At 42.9% G+C, this 21,272-nt stretch overlaps 1 protein-coding gene across 1 annotated transcript in view; it reads right to left on the bottom strand.

The window, feature by feature from the left end:
• The window catches only part of TAB3 (TGF-beta activated kinase 1 (MAP3K7) binding protein 3), a 91,477-nt gene extending 81,127 nt beyond the window's left edge, over positions 1–10,350 (bottom strand). The window contains exon 1 of the mRNA XM_044236063.1: positions 10,204–10,350. The gene's annotated coding sequence lies outside the window, so the exon portion shown is untranslated. The remainder of the gene's footprint in view (positions 1–10,203) is intronic.
• Positions 10,351–21,272: the final 10,922 nt, after the last annotated feature.

Here is a 21,272-nt window from a genome sequence, read left to right as displayed (position 1 = left end):
CCCGTCCACGTTGCTACAAAAGTTGGGTATTCATCCTTTCTGATGGAGGCATAATACTCCATAGTGTATATGGACCACATCTTCCTTATCCATTTGTCCACTGAAGGGCATCTTGGTTCTTTCCACAGTTTGGCAACCGTGACCATTGCTGCTTTGAACACTGGGGTACAGATGGCCCTTCTTTTCACTACATCTGTATCTTTGGGGTAAATACCCAGTAGTGCAATTGCAGGGTCATAGGAAAGCTCTATTTTTAATTTCTTAAGGAATCTCCACACTGTTCTGCAAAGTGGCTGCCCCAACTTGCATAGGAATAAAAATCTTAAATGTTACAGATCTCTCTGAAGAAAATTACAAACATTACTGAGAGAATTTAAAGAGGGCCTAAATAAACAGAGCCGATCATGATCATGAATTAGAAAATAAAAAGATAAAGATGTCAATTCCAAACTGCTCTACAGAATTCACAGAAATCCAATTTCCAAATACAACAGATTTTTTTGTGTGCATACATGTGATGTGTGGAAAGTGACATGATGATATTAAACCACATTATATATGTGCAAAGGGCCAAGAATACCCAAGATGCTCGGAAAAGACAAGCAGGTGGAAGAACTTGTTCTAATGATCATCAAGACTTAGAATAGGGGCGCCTGGGTGGCTCAGTGGGTTAAAGCCTCTGCCTTCAGCTCAGGTCATGATCCCGGGGTCCTGGGATCGAGTCCCGCATCGGGCTCTCTGCTCAGCGGGGAGCCTGTTTCCTCGTCTCTCTCTGCCTGCCTCTCTGCCTACTTGTGATCTCTGTCTGTCAAATAAATAAATAAAATCTTTTAAAAAAAAAGACTTAGAATAAAGTTTTAGTGAAGAACAGAGTGTGGTATCAGTACAGTGAGCAATGGAACGGAATAGACAGCTGTGAAACAGAACCACGAACACATAGATATTTGATTTCCAACAAAAGTAGGAAAAACACTGTGCTGGGACAATTAACTAGCCATGTAGAAAACAATGATACTGGGGAACCTGGTTGGCTCAGTATTCTGCCTTCAGCTCAGGTCATGATCTTAGGGTCCTGAGATTGAGACCCGCACTGGGCTCTCTGCTCAGTGGGGAGCCTGCTTCCCCCTCTCTCTCTGCCTACTTATGATCTCTCTTTCTCTGTCAAATAAATAAATAAAATCCTTTAAAAAAGAAAACAACGATATTGTCCCCTTTCTCACACAATGCACAAAAATCAATTTCAGGTACAAAGCCAAAGTAATATAGCTTCTGGAAGATGAATGAAAATATCTTCAAGACCTCGAGATAGGGAAACATATTTTTAAACTGAACCTGGTATCTAATCTAAATACAAAGGAAACTATTTCTAAATTAGACTTTAAAGAATTTTGATTTATCAAAAGACACACCAAAAATGAAAAAACATGCTCATGAAACCAGCAAGGGCTCATTTCTAGCACATAATAAAGAACTTCTACAAATCAGCAAGTCAAAATTGTCAATGAAGTACATGACACATTCTTGAAAGAATTCAGCCCAAAATAGCTATAAAAACACAAACTTCAGTCACCTAGAAAATTTAGTTGTAAATACTGACACTTTCCCTGAGAGTTAAAGTATGATTTTACTATTTATTAACATTTAAAAAAATGTTTCAGATGTCCAGTTCTCTCTTCTTTCTCCAGTGGGAACTCCTCAAGAAATACTTATTGAAAAGTCTTGTTTAAGAAATCTTTGCCTACTCCAAGGTTACAAACACATTCTCCAAAAACTGAGACCTACCTACATATCCATCAATAACAGAATAATAGTGATATAGCCACACAAAGAATATACCCTAATGAGAAGAAACAGCCTACAACTATACACAATATATAAATAAATCTCATATTCAGAATGTCACCCAAGACTACAGGAGGATCCCATTTACATAAACACAAAAGTAGAAAAACCATGGGATGTTAAATGTCAGGAAAATGGTGAAGGAGATGAAGAGATACAAACTTCCAGTTATTTTTTAAAAAAAGGGAAATGGAGGGATGGGTAGGGTAGTAAATGATCAGAAAGGCACAAAAGGGGGCTTCTAAATGGCTGGTAATGTTCACTTTCTTGATCTGGGTGCTGGCACAAAAGTGTGTTCAGTTGTGAAAATTCACTGAGCTGTTTACTACTGGATGTATGCTTTCTGCATCTTTAATAAAATTTTAATAAATTCTTTTTTAAGTATGAAGGAGTACTTATTTTTCAAAATTTGTTAGGGAATAGGAGAGCAAAAAAAGTTTGATTGGTTCAGGTCAAATCACAGAAATCAAATAACTAACTAAAACTTGAAAAGCAGGTATTACACGACACACTACCCAAAAAAAAAAAAAAAAATTCATAGAAGTGCCAAACCAACTAGAAACTCTCAAACTTACAGTAAAATTGGTCTGAAACTATTCAAACCCAAAAAGGTAAACTGATTTATATCTAGATCTAATGACTAGTATTGATTCATAAAACTCTAACACAAGCCACTTGATCTTAGTTTTTATTAAATAACAAGGTCTTTCAAATCTAAGAAGTGAACTAATAGATTCACATATCTAGTCAAGTGTCCTAATTTTATAAAGAATCCAAGGTCTTCTGAATTGGCTGATTTGTCCAAGGTCATAAGCAGCTCTCCATAAATAGAAACAAAATTATTTAGTCAAATTCATCACTTTTCCAATTTTCTTTAAGTTCTAGAGGATTCCCACCCAGCAGGAGAATCTGTCTACTGGCAGTGACTCTCAGTACATGCTATATTCAATTGAAACATTTTCATCCAAATGTTACCAAGTCAAAATTAATTTCTTTGCCATCCATGACTAATAGCCAAAAGCTATTTCTGGAGCAGAAAAGATAAAGACTTTCTAAAAGTACAATTCATGATGAGCAACCTAACAGATCATGTTCTGTTTACACTAAATGATGACTCTGACAACAAACTTAAAGCATGTGTGGTAATTTACAATGACAATGGCACCTATAGCATATGGTAACCCCGAAAAAGACCAAAAAAAAATCATGACCACAACCTGAAATCAGTACATAGTAAAAAAAACTCAATTAATGACAATAAAATCATAGTACTAACATAATATTAATTTCTTATTAAATCAGTAAGCTCAAAAAAATTAATTTCTCCAATCATTCCAGTTAGCTTCTACATCTAATATGAAGAAAGTATGCTTTCTATGTTACTTTAACATTTTTATTTCTTTTTTAAGGTTTTATTTATATGAAAGAGAGAAAGCATGAGTGGGGAGGACGGGCAGAGGGAGAGGCAGCTCAGGAGCCCCACGTGGGACTCAGTCCCAGGACCCTGTGATCATGACTTGAGCTGAAGGCAGACGCTTAACAGACTGAGCCACCCAGGTGCCCCAACTTTAACACTTTTAAAAGGAAAAATGACTTGTCATTCTGAAGCTAACTCCATCAAAAGTATACAGTACATAAAACAACCCATTTAATCCTGTGAAACATTTTTACAATATAAAAATGCTTTACTCTCCATTCCATCCCCACAGCATTCTTTCTATCACAGGACTCTTTCATTTTTTTAAAGATTTTATTTATTTGGGGGGGGGGGAGAGCGCGCGCGACAGAGAGCGCGCGCACACATGAACAGTCATGAGAAGCAGAGGGAGAGGGGCAACCAGACTTCCCAAGGAGCATGGAGCCTGTTGCCAGGCTGTAGGGCTTAAGTGAATGAGCCCCAGAGAGAGGGGGGTATTCTAGCTGTCCTAATGGTAACAATAATAAATATGTGTATAATGTTACTTATGCACTCAACTACGGGCTTGCTGCTGTTTTAAGTGCTTTACATATATTAACACATTCAACCCTCCCAAGAATCTCTACGGTAGGCATTACAGTACTAATACCTACGTTTTACAGATGAGAAGTTCTGTAAGTGACGGAACGGAGATCTGAGGACAACCAGCATACTAAACAGCCTTTTGAGGAGCCACACCAGGAAAAAACGTCTCCTTTCTAGAGACCAGGTCTCACTACTCATCCTGTCCTCAGCATCCACTTAGAGGACAAGCTCTCTGCCCAAGACCTGGGAGTCCTTGCTAGGATTGTGAAGGAATGTGCCTCCCCATTCCATCATCAAGATTGTGTTCATAATCTTGCAGTACCTGAGGCGCTCAGTGCATATTCTTGTTGAGACACTGTTATACATACATGTTAATTTATAGAGCACTATCAGTCTTCAAATTCAGTTATGTGGGACTGGCCTGGGAATCTGAAGGCCATATGTGACATTATTTCTATGGGAAAATGGTGGTGAATTTCAAAAGGAAAGTCTTACAGGGCCCCTGGGTGGCTCAGTTGGTTGAAAACTGCCTTCGGCTCAGGTCGTGATCCTGAAACCCCAGGATCGAGTCCGTCATTGGGCTCCCTGATCACTGGGGAGTCTGCTTCTCCCTCTGACCCTCCCCCTTCTTCTGCTCTCTCTCTCTCATTCTCTCTCTCAAATAAATAAATAAAATCTTTTTTAAAAAAAGATACTCTTACAAATGGACCACTTAAAAATTGAGGCTCCCTCTACACAGAATTTGGCCTTATAGAAGCCAAGATAACTAAAGAAATTTAAATAAAAGACACCGCAATTACACACATAATCCAGTTTTGCTCATGTATCAAAGTGGCACAGTTTCTTATAATAGGAATGGTGTTGCTGAAAAAAATTTACCTTAATATTTTATGTATTTCCTGCACTACAACCCATTTTGGATCTATCCAACAGTTAATACACTGCTCTCCCTGGCCCCCCATAAGCTTTACATGAAAAATTACTACGAAATAAAAAATGTTATCTTTCTCTCACAGTCTCTCTCTCTCTCTCTCTCTCTCTCACACACACACACACACACACACCCAGAACAGAAGGGGTGTCATCTGAGAATGTAGTAACAGCAGAAGTAACAATAATGATGACAACATAATAAAATTTAAAAAACTAACTCTTCTTCAGTATTTATCATCACTAGTTATGTTCTAAAAATACACTATACATCTTCTGGCTCACTTAATTCTAACAAAAATCCTGTGAGTTAAGTATTACACTACCCCAATTTCAAAAATGAGGAAACAGGTCAGTGATTAAGCAACTTGCCCAAGATCACAGAGCTAGTGTCAAAAGTAAGATTTGAACATTGAAGCATTTTACCCTGAGAAATATTTTTAACCATTGCACTCTGTGTATCATTAAATAATTTGGCAAACTCTTAAAATAAATAAAGGGTGCTTACTCTACTTTTGAAACAAGAGTGATTTGGGACAAAAAAAAAAGGAGATAGAGACCCATCTTGCCTTTTATTAAGAATCTATCTTTCCACCAAGTAAACACTGAGCACATTTACAGAGAATAAATTTAAAATGTATTTTGCTTGAAATCCCTCACTTAACATGTTTGAACACTACTAACAGTAGTAAAGGCATGTAGCTTCAACAGACTAATAAAACTTCTTCAAAATCTTCAACATAAACACATTGTCACTGTTTACCATTAAGTAAACTAGGATAAAGTAACTGCTAGAGTTCAAATACCCTTGAAAAGTTTCAAAACAGTCCAAAACAGCAACAAGAAATTGTAGGAACAAGATATTCTTTTTATGACAAAATAAAACTCTGTTCTTTCCACAACACTGTAACAAGTGCTTTAAGGACAAATATTAACCTGAGACAGACCAAAGAACTACATTTCAAAACATGTGCCTAAATTCAGAAATTCTTGCCTGACAATCTAAAAAGGCTATCAGTTTATCTCCCAAAAGAGCCACCTGATCCACATAACATATCTAATTTTGGACAGCTAAAAGGTGTGCTCCATACCATCTCACTGAGTAATTAACAAAAAGCATGCAACTCCCAACAACTTCTGGAGCACAGGCTGATTTTTTTTTAAATCATCTATTTGAAGCTCAGAACTTGCCTTCCCAGCAAACAAAGGTCTATGTGGCAGGCTTCCAAAGGAGTCCACAAAAGCTAAAACACCCATAAGGTTACAGAAGTATAACAAATTCCAAACCTGCATGGGCAATGTTTCTATGGGAAAACTCATCTAGCAATCAACCTAGAATAAATCCAAGCACCCCTGCCCCACTCAGCCCTGGAGTAGAATTGTTCCCTCCCCTAGGACCACAGGCCTAGGATTCCACGACTGAGGCCGAGCAGGAGAAACGGCAGGAAAGACGGCATTTGGTACTGCACGAGGTTTCAGAGTTAGGACAAAAAGGCAGAGCAGCAGTGGGAGATCCTGGGATAAGACAGGCAAGACCTACTTGAGAGAGAAGGATGAAAGGCGAGACGGCAGCTGAAAGGACCTGCGGAAAAGTGTAGGGGTCAGGGTGGGCTGCAGAAAAGGACAAGGGAGCTGGGCCTGCTCCTGGAGCAGAGAGATTTTACAAACTTTCCTCCTGAATGCTTAGGAGAGAGGAGGAAAAGAAAAAAAAACCGTGGCAAGGATCTTAACACAGCCTCTCTCACTCTGGATACCTCATTTTCCTTTTCAATAAAGAAAGAAGTGGGTGAAGAGGTCTTGTCCAGATCCTTCTTGATCTCCTAGAGCACAGGGTCTCGGAGAACGGGAGAATGGGAACAGACTTAAGAGGAGTATTGTTTCCCCTCCCAGTCAGCATCCACTCTGCTAAAGACTTCGGTGTCAATTCAAACTAAGGGAAGTAAGGGCTCCAGGTACGAGCAGGAACAACCGGTAGGAGAAAGAGAGGAAGGAACCTAAGGAAATTTGAAGCAGGAAGTGGGACGGTGGAAGGCCAGACAAATAAGTTAATAGAACTGCCAACAATTTAAACTATAATAACTGTTCTTAAGTTAGTTAATTTAGAATTAATTCATCTTGACAGTTACCAGTATTTCCTCAGGTCCATTTCACTTTGAAACAAATGAGTATTTGTGGCCATGGCAATATATTGAGGTTTATTACGTGGAAGATATGAAAACATACATCTAAATACATGTGAGATAATTTCCCGCTGCCTTTTCTTTATACAGTGGCAATATAAATCATTTCAGAAAGGCTTTTTTATTTACAGAGTGAGCACTCAGTTACATTATCATCTGTCAATTTTTTTCACCCCAATAGTCCAAATATCATGAGTTATTACCTTCACAAATAAGGAACGATATTTAACTCCTTCTTGGGAGTTCAACTATAATGAAAAACTTGCTCATTGAGACCAAACACAGCCTGTCAGGCCTCCAAGTTAGTATTTCAAGCAAAGTTCCAAACTCATACACACTCACAAATGCATCTGAGGAGTACAGGACATCTTTTACCTCCAGCCCCTAAAGCTCAGGCTTCCATAAAACAAGGCTACTTAACCAAGCACACACACACACACACACACACACACACACACACACACACACACCGCAAACAATTTACATCTTAAAAGATGGCGCAGTAAATCCCAAATTCCCTAAAAACATTTCCACAACTCACAGCCAGGGATAATTAATTCAACAGGTAAACCTAACCAAATATCCAGCTAGAGGATGAGTGCCAGAAACTTAGCATCCGTTTTTTCCCCTATTATTTAAGCTACTACTCTTCCAGTGCAACTCTCTCCTCAGCAGAGATAATGGCCAGGAGGCAAGCTCAGCAACACATCAAAGACTCAAGAGCAGAGACCATTAAGGGACAACAGTGTCTATCAGCCCTGCGCTGGCAAGATTTTCCTGCTGTTTCACTGACATATCCCACACTGCCTGGGAACCTGGAAGATCGTTTACTCCAAGCCCCACAGATTATGCTGGATCCCAGAATAGCTGCCATATTTTCTGCAAACGATAAAGTGGATCTATAAACCTCTGTACTAAATTAAAGAGAAGAAAAACAGCATCTGTTATCAAGTACTCCACTTGTTGGAGAAAGTAGGTGGGTGGGTATGTGTGTATACCTCCAAGCTATGATAAAGCAAATTTAGACCCCTAGAAATAGCTGCTACTTTATTTTAGTAATATAATTTGAAAACTATTCAGGACCAAAATAAACAAAATATTTAATCTCTGAATTACCCTGGGCATGCTGAAACTGGAGGCAAAGTTACTGAAAACATCTGAATTTCACATAGGTCATTATGAGCTGCTAAGAATCCTTACTAATCAGCAGACTTCTGTTAAAATGTTACCTCTAGCTAAAAAATGAACACATGAGAAAGAAAAGAAAAACCTTAAGATTATCCTCAACCAAGAACACTGAAATCTTTCAAGATTACCGAAAGAACTAAAAGGTTTCTTTGTAACAAAAATTTTCATTTTCTGAAATTTTTATCAGCACACACACTTATGCAGAATATAGTAGAAAAGGCACATTTTCTAAAATCAGACACACATGAGTTTGGGTTCTAGCTCTGCAATTTACCAGCTATATAAACTCCTCGGGAAAATTACTTAAGAATACAGGAGGTTAGTGTGGTTATCTATACAGCAGGAATTACCCGCACAAGGATTATGGGGATTAAATTAAAGGACTATGAGGATTAAATGCAAATATACATAACCCACCAAAACCAGTGACTGAACATACTCAATGCTAGCTCCCTTCGCTCCAACACAAACTGTACAGATTTTGCTAATGAAAAATCTATATAATTGAGAAGACTGTGTCAAATCCACACATGGAAGAAAATTCAGAGTGAAAGAACATAGGTTCTGTTCAATTTTAAGATGAAAGTCATATATTTAATATTTATCTTCACTAAGTCTTTCCTTTGATTAAACCAGTCACAAGCAAACGAAGAGTGGGGTAGGTTAGGTTGAAAAACTTCATAGGACACAAGGCTTTAAAGTATGTGTGAGCATTTGCTTGCACTCTTGACACCATCACAAAATTTACTATGGGTGATGATGCCCTTTAAAACACGGTAACCCCGGGCGCCTGGGTGGCTCAGTGGGTTAAGCCGCTGCCTTCGGCTCAGGTCATGATCTCGGGGTCCTGGGATCGAGTCCCGCATCGGGTTCCCTACTTGGCAGGGAGCCTGCTTCCTCCTCTCTCTCTCTCTCTGCCTGTCTCTCTGCCTACTTGTGATCTCTCTCTGTCAAATAAATGAATAAAATCTTAAAAAAAAAATAAAACACGGTAACCCCAAACCAAACTTTCACCTCGAAAACCTTTTCTTTTGATCGAAGTATTTCTTCCTTCTTACAAATGTTCTGAAAGACGACTGGAAAACATTTACAAGGAAAAGGGGGAAAAAATCCCTTCATTCTTCCAAAATGAAAAAGTGAGCAAAAGAAGCACGTTTATCAAATTGTTCTTCTTTCCCACACATTTTTTCCTTTTACAAACCAAAAATAAACACATCAGACGCCGAAATTATTGTCAGATTGACAAATGTCACTGAAGAACACATGGAATTGACATGCCCTGTCTGGACCAAAGGTGACAAGTGTCCTTAAGCAATTTAAATAAATTACGTTTCACTAAGGACAAAAATGCTTTTGTCCTTACTTTGACTTTATATGCACCCTACTTTATATATAACCCACCTCGTACCCCTCTCCCATGCCCCCAAATCCTGTTTTTATGCATTTCAATGAGCTGGCACACAGTACCAAACTACACAACTCCAACTGGGAATAACTCTAATCTGTCACTGGACCTCAGAGGACTGCTTGTGTGATCTTTGTTAAAGAACGGAGACAATGTTTTCGCCTTACTCCACACCTGCCACCAATTTACAAACCCCTTATAGAACAATTACTATTACTACTAACCTTCCCCCGCATATCTCAACACCATTAACAGACCGAACCTTGATGCTGATTAGCCCTCATCCCCAAACGCCTTGCTGGGGGCTTGAAGCCCTCCACCGAGGTTCACTCTCCGCAATGTCCAGGGTGCGGCGAGGAAGGACATCATCCTCCCCACCCCCCGTTCTAGGGGAGAGGGCCAACCGAGGCCCCCGGCCACTCCCTCTCTACTCGGCCTCCCGGGGCGTCTGGGGCGGGCGCGCCAGGCCCTGCGCAGACCTCCAGCAGTCCCGCAGTTCCTAGTGTCCGCCGCAACCCCAGGCCGAGCCGAGCCCCCAGAACCCCCGCAGTAGCGCGCACGCCCACCACCCTGGCGCTGGGTCACCGAGACCACCCCGGCGCCACCCCCGACGCCCAGAATCAGGCAGGTGCCGGGCCCTCCTCAGAGACACTCACCCGGCAGCCGCTGCTCCCGGTCTGCCGCTGCCGCTGCCTCACTTTCTCTCCCGCCGCTTGCTCCCGCGGGGGGGTCCGGGCCGGCGCCGCTTCCCCGCCCGACCCCCCTCGGGTGCGCGCCGCACGGGGACCGGATCCGGTGAGAGGAGGAGGAGGAGGAGCCGCCGCCGCCGCCGCCACCGCCGCCGCCGCTGCTGCCGCCGCCGCCGCCGCCGCCGCCCCCTTTCCTTTTCTCCCTCCTCCCTCAGTGCGTCCCTCCCACCGAGGCCCGCCTCGTATTTCCTGGATCCGGTCTCGGCTGGAGCTTGGCAAGCGAACCGCCCGCTTCAGGACTCCTGTCGGGCGCCGTCGCTCGCCAGACACAAAGATGGCGCCGCCGGAGACAGCCAAAGGCGATGTCGCGAGACTTCCCCCTCTCTAGCCCCTCTACACACACACACCCCACCGTAACTAGAAGGCGGGGACCAACTGGGAAAGTGGTCAATTAGAGCAGCCTTAGCTGGCGGGAGCAAACGCTCCCGCAAAGTGAAAATGGGCTGTACCTATTACAGCGGAAATTATTGCGCCTGCGCAGGGGCAGGGATTGACGCATGCCCAGAACGGCTCCTGAAGTGAGACCCAGTTCTCCGTGTTTTACCAGTTTCCTTCTAGAGGCGCGGGGCGGGGAAGGAGTGGGCGGAGGAACCAGAACTGAAACCCGGGAAAGGGTTGGGCAGGCCTGGTTGAGAAAAGAGGGGCGTGCCCTAAGGCTGGGTCATCCCTCTAGAGCCCGAACTGCCAATTTGGCGTCCTCGGGAGTCCTCTAACCCTATCCTCCTTCCTCTCTCCCGGTCACGGAGTATTTGCAAAGTCTCAGCTGTCCTTTCATCCTGCTGGCGATTCGCGTTTTTTTATTGAGAGCTCGCTGGCTGCTCAGAGCTGGGCTTGCTGCTGGGAGCCACAGCCCTCCTGTTTCTCACATCACCATCTAAGTTTCTCTTTCGTTTTGGAGCTACGTGAGCTTGCCAAATCGCATACTATTAACAGTTTCCGTTCCTGTTTTATTTTCCTTACTGGGAAAATGCAATGAATTTATTCATTTATTGAAGCGTGTGTTGTTCTGAGTTTCCTATGGTACTGAGGAAAGGTACAAGTGCTCTGTCCTCAAGTGGGTATGGGCCTGGGATGGCTATGGCGGAGAAAAAAAACGATGGCAGTTGAGCAGAGTAAATTCTATAACGAAAATAAGTGCAGAGAGGAGTAGCAGGTGCTGGGAAAGGACTGTCATGAAACATGCCAAAGAGAAGATTCTTTTTAAAGATTTTATTTATTTGACACACAGAGAGATAGTAAGTAGGGAGAGAGGCAGGCGGGGGTGGGGCGGGGGTGGGGAGCAAGCAGGATCTCTGCTGAGCAGAGAGCCCGATGTTGCCGGGCTCCATCCCAGGACCCTGAGATCATGACCTGAGCCAAAGGCAGAGACTTTAACCCACTGAGCCACCCAGGCACCCCCAAAGAGAAAATTCTTGAGGGTAGGCTAACAGGCAGAGGATTTACTTCATGGAATCAGTCGGGGGAATGTTGGGAAACAAACCACCCGATTATTGTAACAAAGTTTAATACAAAGAAATGATAATTAGGTAACTGAAAATGCAAGAAGAGAACTCAATATGTGGCAGAGATAGCGACCATGCTCTAGTGGCCTAGCAGCTACTATGCCTGGAGCTAGGGGGACCAAGGGAAGAGGTTGAGATTATTAAAATTTAGAGAACTAGAAGAGGAGCTGTGTGGAGCTGAAAGTCAGACCTCTGAGAAGGGAACCGGTGTTGGTGTCTCTGATGGATCAGGGCTCAAGATGCTGTGTCTCTAAGTGTGGGAAAAACTGCAAACTGGATCCAGCTGCTGCTATGGGAAGGAACTTGGACTGTCCTGAGAGCTGCAATCTCCCTCTGACCTAGGAATGAGAGACATTAGAGTGGAGCAGAACTTGACCCACATCCACCAGCAGAGCAGCTCCCTGTGGAGAGCCACTCATTTTAGAAGCTGGATGTGGTCAGAAAGGAGGCCTTCCACTCCTGTCACCTAACCCACTGTCGTGTTAGCAGGCACCGTCTTGTTAAAACACTGGTTTAAAAAAAAAACTGTTTTGAGTTCAGGGTTTCATATAAAACAGAGCTGCCTCAGCCCACTCCCAGAGCCATGAGTGAGAAATGTGCATATGTAGTATGGCCTTGAGACTTTCACTTATTAGATGGCAAAAATAGACAAATAACAGCAGCTCTGTTCCACAGAGTGAGCTGGAGTTTGGCTTCTGTCTTCTTTCTCCACCATCTCTAGAGTACTGTCCTACCATATTTGGTCCAAAATGGTTCAGTACCACAGTACATTCCAGTTATCAGGAAGGGGAAAATGTACCCATTTCCTTTAAGGGTACAACCCAGAAGTTGTTGACATCATTTATGTCTGCAATCTGTTAGCCAGAACCTATTCACATTAATGTACTTACCTGCAAAGGAGACTGAGAAATGTGTTCTTATTTTCAGTAGTCTCATACTTAACTAAAAATTCCCTGACTTCAGAAAAATGGGTGAGGGGGAGTTGTTGGGAGGTGGAGGTAGGATACGAGCAGCTTGATAAAATAATCAAAACTCAGAATTTGATTTATAGTTATTTCTTACCCTCTCTCCCAGTTGAGTTCTGCAAGGGCCTTAAAGTCAAAGAAGTGATTATAATCCTCTTTTCTGTTCCTTACACTTCCAGGTCTCCCTCCCCATTTTCCTAACCACAATTTCTTCTCTAAGGATGAAGAGGGTGGGAATGGAGGTAGATAATTTCCTGCTTTACAGGTTACAGTAAGAAGATTTTTTTTGTCCTCTCTGGACACAGCAGATGCATAAAGTTGGCTCCTTCTCTGCTGGTTGCTTTTGGAGGTTCTTCTTAGGCACCCAGTGAAGATTTGATAGCACATCCTAGGACACATAAGATGCTCTTTCCCCTGTCTGGCCTCTCTCTCCTCCATCCCACTCTCTTTTACTTTCTGATGTTGCTAAAAGTCCTCTCTTGGTTGTCCATATCTTCTGTGTGACTGGCATCCAAATGCTGACGCTCCATGAAGTGAGTGTGATTCTTCAACCTCCTGGCGTAGTTCTTTGATACGGACTGCCCTTGTGGAATACCCACAGCTTCTTACTGCCAGGATCCCCTCACCCATTGGCAGGGTCTTTGGCAGGGCACAAGCAAGAGGCTCAAGCTCTTTCGCTTTCTGTGACCATCACTCGATCCGTTCGAAACACACGTATCTTTGCCATGCTGAGTAAGATAGGCTGTCCTTTCATTGCTGCTTCAGCAAGCTTCCTGTCTTCAAAATTCTTCTAGCAAAAGACAGGCAGCAGGGTCTATGCTGATTCTGCTCTCCAAACTCCAAGGGTATGTGGCCAGCTCTCCCTAAAATTCTCTGTCTTTAGGGACGCTTGGGTGGCTCAGTTGATTAAGAGTCTGCCTTTGGCTCAGGTCATGATCCCAGGGTCCTGGGAGGGAGTCCCACATGGGGCTCCCTGCTCAGAAGGGAGTCTGCCTCTACCTCTTCCTTTGCCTGCTGTTCTTCCTGCTTGTGCTTTCTCTCTCTCTCTCTCTCTCTCTGACAAGTAAATAAATAAATAAAATCTCTTAAAAAAAAAAGAAGCTAAAATTCTGTCTCCCCTAAAATTCTCAGGTAGCCACAGTTCAGTCAAGCCGTTGGAGTGTCATACATCTTTAAGACATGCCGAACTCAGCTCTCACTTGGCTTTGCCTTCTCAGTGGAAGAGAAAATCTACAATAATCCCTGGGTGATAATAACTAATCAAAATCTCCCTTTTAGTCTTCTCTTATTTCAGCTGGAGGAAGTATTTTGGTTATAGTTCTAGACCCAGTTTTGCTGCCTCTTGGTGAGACTTTAGGGAAGGGCCTAAAGCTCTCTTTGGAATGTGAGAGAACTTACATGTGTTTTCTTGTGATGCATCAGATCCATCTATGTATGGTTTCAGATATTTTTGGCCTCGTTTGTGTCAATAATCTGTTGCCACATCACAAACCATTCCAAAACATAATAGTCTAAACTAATAACCATTTTATTTGTTCACTATACAGTGGGTCAGTAATTTAAGGATTTTTTTAAAAAGATTTTATCTTTTTGAGTCGGCTCAACTGACTGAGCCACCCAGGCATCCCAATTTAAGGATTTTTTATTTTTTTATTTCGTTTTTTTGGGTAATCTCTATACCCAACGTGGACCTTGAATTTACAACCCAGAGATCAAGAGTCACACACTCTACCGGCTGAATCAGCCAGGTACCCCAGTAGGTCAGCAATTTAGATGGCCTCAGCTGGGCTTCTCTTCTTCTGATCTCACCCAGGGTTACTCATGGTGACAAGAATAGTGGCTCTTCATGGGACTAAAAAGGCCCTCTCTCACCAAGTCACCCCAACACCACATGGTATGGTCTAAAAGCTAAAAAGTTGTGCTTGCTTTGCAGCACATAAACCAAGACCTAAAATGTTAGCTGGACCTTTAATGGGCCCATTTCATTAAGCTTTCTGCTTCTGAGTGAGGAAGCATTAACACCACCACTGGTTCTCATGGTCACGTGCAACTCCTTTGCAGTAACACAATCTGTTGGTTTTAGGCAACACTGTATGGGATACCATGTCAATGGATGACCATTTTGTAAACTCTTGAATGGTAGTCCTGCTGGGGGACCTATGGATAGGAAAGGCAAACTCATAACTAGAATATGAATCAGTCCTGGAAAGAATGAATTGCTGCCCCACAGTCACACCCACCCCATGTGGAAGAGATCCAAAGTCATCATTTTGCTTGAGTGACTGGCTGGTCTCCTTTGAGAAGTGGTGCCATACTGCGATTCAGTGTTGGTTTCTGCAGGTGAGGGGTCAGGCCAGTAGCATCTAATTGAGCCTTAGCAAGAGGGAACCCATGTTGGACCTGAAGAGTGAGCCTGGCTTCCATTGACAGGATCCCTTCTTATGGAGCAAGCCTACGAGGAATCTTGTTGGTGATGGACTACTTGGCCTGCCGGTAATCTGGATTTGGGGGTGCCTGCTGTTTATAGGCATTTTCTGGGACCTTGAAGCTGATGGGATGTTGTAATCCTCTTGTGAGAGAATGAGGTGCCATGAGAGGCTAGGCTGGAGTAATCCCTCTGGGAGAAAGGCAGGTCTCTGGCTCTAGTTCGCTTTTTGCCTGCAAACCAGCATCATAATTTCTTGGAATCACTTTCAGACAAGTGTGCTCTTTGTACTAAAATACTCTCTTTAAATTATGTTAATGTTCACTTTAGACCCCTTGATTGATTTTTACCTTGTGATTTTGCTGATTTTCAGTGGGAAAGAGGTTCCTTACAACCTAAATTGTTCCTTCTGTTCTACCTCATCATTTTGCTTCCCTCCTAACCTTCGATTTAGCCCTTGTCCCTATACTGGCCAGTACCCTAAGTAATGAGCATGTCAAAGTGCCTTCTGAGCTTGCTGAAAGATGTAAAGGCAGCCAGTTCTAATTGTCCTTATCCTAACCACCAAGAGCAGTAAGATTTAGCCCTCTTATACCAAGATATCTAAAGAAGAAAAATAAAAGTATGAATTAAGTGCAAAGGACCAAGGAGATAAAGACGCCCATTGCCCAGCCCCAGCTCCCTTTCGCCCCCACCACCGACCCCCGCCCCACTTCCAGGGCAGAGCACACTCACTGTCTCATGTTTCAGCATTCTCTGAGTTGGGAGTTGTGATCTGGTGATGGATAATGGGATAGTGCTCTTTCTGGAACATGACTCATCTATACTCACCAGCACTCTTTTTAGAACAAGCCAGAGAAATAGGATTGGTCTCAGTCCATCACCTGAACTGGAAGGATATAGTACACTAATCTCAGCAACTCCAGCTGCTGACCAGAATCAACCCTTTCACATCCCTCCCTTTCCTTGCTAGCCCACATTCCTAACCACCAATGCCCCCATCCAGTGGTCACCTCCCCACTGGTTCATCCCTACCAAGGCTGCTGTCATCTCAGGAGTGGAAACCTATCTCTCTTAATATAGCATAATCAAAATTGGTTCAAAATCTTTTTCTTGGTTAAAGTCAAAGGTTAATTAAGAATTGGAATAAAAGGGTGCCTGGGTGGCTCAGTTGGTTGAGCAACTGCCTTCGGCTCAGGTCAAGATCCTGGAGTCCCAGGATAGAGTCCCATATCGGGCTCCCTGCTTGGCAGGGAGTCTGCTTCTCCTGCTGACCTCTCTAATCTCATGCTCTCTCTCTCAAATAAATAAATAAAATCTTTAAAAAAATTGGAATAAAAACATTTAGGGTTCCAGTTTTCTTGACTAGTACAAAGTTATCTCTAATCCCTTTCCCCCCAAAAAAGTACATTTCAAATAGAAAACATTCTCAGTATCTACTTCTAAATAAACTCACGGCAACTCTTATTGTATCTTTCCTTAATGCTACATAAGCTCAGCAATGCTCTGAGGGACTCCTAATGCACAGGAGGCCACTTGCCCACCTTCCTCAGCTCTCAGGTTGAGAGAATCATAAATAGAGTAATTTTAAAAAATCTCTTCTCTAGGGATGCCTGGCTGGCTCAGTCAGTACAGCATGCATTTTCATCTCAGGGATTGTAAGTTCAAGCCCTGTGTTAGGCAGAGAGGTTAGTTTAAAAAAAAAAAAGTTTAGGGGTACCTGGGTGGCTCAGTCGGTTCATTGTCTGCCCTCGACTCAAGTCATGACCTTGTCTTTTCAGGAGTGGAGTCCTAGGATCAAATCCCACATCAGGCTTCCTGCTCAGTGGGAAGCCTGTTTCTCCTTCTCCCTCTGCCTGACACTGCCCCCACCCCCTGGCTCATGCTCTCTCTCTGTCAAATAAATGAATAAATAAAATATTTTTTTAAAGTTTAAAATAAGTACTGGGGCACCTCGGTGGTTCAGTGGGTTGAAGCCTCTGCCTTTGGCTCAGGTCATGATCCCAGGGTTCTGGGATCAAGCCTCACATCGGGCTCTTTGCTAGGCGGGGAGCCTACTTCCCCCTTTCTCTCTTTGCCAGCTGTTCTGCCTACTTGTGATCTCTGTCTGTCAAATAAATAAATAAAAGTTTTTTAAAAAGTTTAAAATAAGTACATACATAAATAAAAATCTCTTCTGTAATGAACCAGCTGTGTAGATTTGCACAAATACAGGGGGTGGGTAACAGTGCTTGGAGAAGAGAGGAGACGCAAACACCATTTTTGGCTAGGCAGGTAGAGGAGGATGAGTGGGTAGGAGAATTAGGAGAAGTTCTTATGGAGTGACCTTACTGAGATTACAGCATTGGTAGAGGGCATTTGTCTCTGTGGTCATCCACTGAGATCCCCTGTTCAGAGCATTGCACCCATCCCCAAGTGACTGGAGCTATTGATTTCTGACAGGTGACATCTATGTAACTCACTGGGAATTGCCTTTGCTTCAGGGATCTGCCTCACAAAGATTATGCACTTTCCTAGCGGGTGACCCATAGCCAATGACTGACTGAGGAGGAAATACAAAGACTTGGCAACCTTTCATTAATTCGGGATACTCTGAAGGACCATTCCAGCTTCAGAGCTCCTTGTAACATAAGCTGAAGTCTTGGTTGCATTGTCATCATGGGTCAGTGTTTCCTTCTGCCCCATTTTGTTTTCCTTCCTTACTGGTGTATTTCCCAAGAGAATTTCTCAATAAACCTCCTGTACTCAGTTATTCACCTCAAAATCTCTTTCCGGAGAAGCCCACCTAAGCCCTCTGTATAGAAAATGAATGTATATCCCACTGAGTTGTTTTATTGCCTGGCACTTACCAACCCTGCTAGTAATCATCCCAGATTTCCCTTGGTGAGGGAGGGAAGAGACTACCCCCCTTTTTTAGTTTATGTGCCTCTGATGCAGTTCCTCTACCATCAGCTCCCAGGGGAATCACATTACTCAGTTTTGGCTAATCAGAACTGCATAATCCTTAAGTCTCAGTAATTGGTTCAGGGGTGGGCATGTGATTCAGGCAGAAAAACTCAGATGCAATAAGACTTTTGTGAGACATCCAGGGAAAACATTCTCACTTTTTCTAGAGGATGCAAGATCTGGAGTTACAGTAGCCGTCTCATGACTACAGAGGGAACTTGTCTAAAGAATGGTAACAACCCAGGGCACCTGGGTGGCTCAGTCATTAAGTGTCTGCCTTCAGCTCAGATCATGACCCCAGGGTCCTGGGATAGAGCCCCGCATTGGGCTCCCTGCTTCTCCCGCTCCGGCTCCCCTCCTTGTGTGCTCTCTCTTTCTGTCAGTCAAATAAATAAATAAATTCTTTTTTTTTTTAAAGATTTTACTTATTTATTTGACAGAGAGAAGTCACAAGTAGACGGAGAGGCAGGCAGAGAAAGAGAGAGGGAAGCAGGCTCCCCGCTGAGCAGAGAGCCCGATGCGGGACTCGATCCCAGGACCCTGTGATCATGACCTGAGCCAAAGGCAGCGGCTTAACCCACTGAGCCACCCAGGCACCCCAATAAATAAATTCTTAAAAAAAAAAAAAAAGAAAAAAGAATGGTAACAACCCAAAGGAAAGGAAATGAGAGATGAAGAGCGCACGTGAGAGAAAAGGAAACTAGGTTTGGGGATATCATTTGAATTCCTGTATCATACAGTACTTAAAGCCAGCACAGGGGGCCTGGGTGGCTCACTCGGCTGAGCATCTGACTCTTCATATTGACTTAGTTCATGATCTCAGAGTCCTGGCATTGGGTTCTATGCTCAGATTGGAGTCTGCATGAGATTCTCTCTCTCTGTCTACCTCTGCCATCTCCCTGCTCATGCTCACTTGCTCTCTAAATAAATAAATAAATAAAATCTTTAAAATAATTTTAAAATTAAAAAAAAAAAACAGCCCTGTCTCCTATACCATTCAGTTACATAAACTAATACCTTTTGTTTTCTGCATAAGCCTGTTTAAGGTAAATTTTCTATTGCTTGCAAACAAAAGATTCTAAACTGACATACCATAAGTGAATGAGTATAAGAAATGAATAGTTTGGGGATGCCTGGGTGGCTCAGTGGGTTAAAGCCTCTGCCTTTGGCTCAGGTCACTCCTGGGATCAAGCCCTGCATAAGGCTCTCTGCTCAGCGGGGAGCCTGCTTCCCTTCCTCTCTCTCTGCATACTTGTGATCTCTGTCTGTCAAATAAATAAATAAAATCTTAAAAAAAAAGGAAATGAATAGTTGGAACACTCAAGACTATGATTGAGATGGGGAAGGCAAGTTAACCAAAAATATTTATATTCTGTGTTGATAAAATGAATCCTATCTTTTCTTAGAACTTTCAGGTTTCAACATATAACCTCTTGAGACCTAAGTGCTCCAGAAGCATCTGTTAAATTAAATATAATTCTACAAAAGGAAGCAGACCTGGAGTACCAAGGTGGCACAGTGAGTTTGGACAGAGACAAGATTTAAACCCCTCCTCACTGGGCGCCTGGGTGGCTCAGTGGGTTAAGCGGCTGCCTTCGGCTCAGGTCATGATCTCAGGGTCCTGGGATCAAGTCCCACATCGGGCTCTCTGCTCAGCAGGGGGCCTGCTTCCTCCTCTCTCTCTCTGCCTGCCTCTCTGCCTACTTGTGATCTCTCTCTGTCAAATAAATAAATAAAATCTTTAAAAAATATAAAAAAAAACCCTCCTCACCAAATGTTAATGATTTATGGATTAATACAGTTTACAAAATATGGTCGCTGAGAATCTTCTTTGTTCTTGCGAGGACAAGGCCAACGCCACAAGACAGCTAAACAATGGCTTCTGGATGGTCTTGAGGACTTTCTGAACCACAGAATTCTCTCTTCATAATAAACATGTGTAGGGAAGGAATAATTTTATTCTACTCATCAAGCTTCTCCTAGCTGGCCCAAGAATTAAATTGACATAACAGAGTAATAGGGGGAAAACGAACTTTAATTACATGTCCGTGGAGGACCAATAATAAAATTGAGACCTCAAAAGAATGACCAAGGCAGGGAGTTTTCATATCTTTTTTTAAAGGTTTTGTTTATTTAAGTTCTTGCTATACCTGATGTGGGACTCGAACTCAGAACCCGGAGATGAAGAATCACACAATCATCCAACTGAGCCAGCCAGACACCCCAGTTTTTATGCTTTTTAAACAAAGAAACAATCAATTTGGGAGAAATTGACCAGACACAGAAAACATATGTTTGGGAGTTTCAGTTAATAAGGAATCTTCAACAGGTTTTGGGCGGGATAGAAAATTAGTGGAAGGAACCGAGTTTCTTTAGACAGGCTTCTTGGCTCTGAATTCCCTGTCTCTGGTGATAAGGGTGTTGCTTTACCTCCTGGTACAGGATGGGTATCTGTCACATCAGAGATTTACTTCCTGCTGTCTGGCAACAAAGGTCAGGGTACACTGGCTGTTTCTCAAGTAACTTTATTTCTATTTATTTCTTTATTTTTTAAGATTTTATTTATTTATTTGACAGAGAGAAAAACAGCAAGAGAGGGAATGCAAGAAGGGGGAGTGGGAGAGGGAGTGGGAGAGTGCTCCCGCTAAGCAAGGAGCCCCAAGACACAGGGCTTGGTCCCAGGAACCTGGGTCCATGCTGAAGACAGAGGCTTAACGACTGAGCCACCCAGGAGCCCCTCAGTAACTTTAATTCATAGATTAAAAAAAATTGTTTTAAGTAATCTGTACATCCAACGTGGGGCTTGAACTCTGGACCCCAAGATCAAGAGTCACATGCTCTATTGACTGAGCCAGAGAGGCGCCATTTAAGTAACTTTAATTCAAAATAATCAATATGCCAGGGGCGTCTGGGTAGCTCAATGGGTTAAATCCTCAGCCTTCAAGTCAGGTCATGATCCCAGGATCCTGGGATGGCTCCCCACATCGGGCTCTCTATACAGCAGGGAGGCTGCTTCTCCCTCTCTCTCTGTCTGCCTCTATGCCTACTTGTGCTCTCTGTCTAATAAATAAATAAAATCTAAAAAAAAATCAATATGCCAAAATGGCACATTTTGGGGCAGACGGCCTTTGGTATCAC

Source organism: Neovison vison, chromosome X, assembly GCF_020171115.1.
Source record: "Neovison vison isolate M4711 chromosome X, ASM_NN_V1, whole genome shotgun sequence".
NCBI lineage: Eukaryota > Metazoa > Chordata > Mammalia > Carnivora > Mustelidae > Neogale > Neogale vison.
Note: the sequence above shows the minus strand (reverse complement) of the source record. Positions and strands in the feature narration are given on the sequence as shown.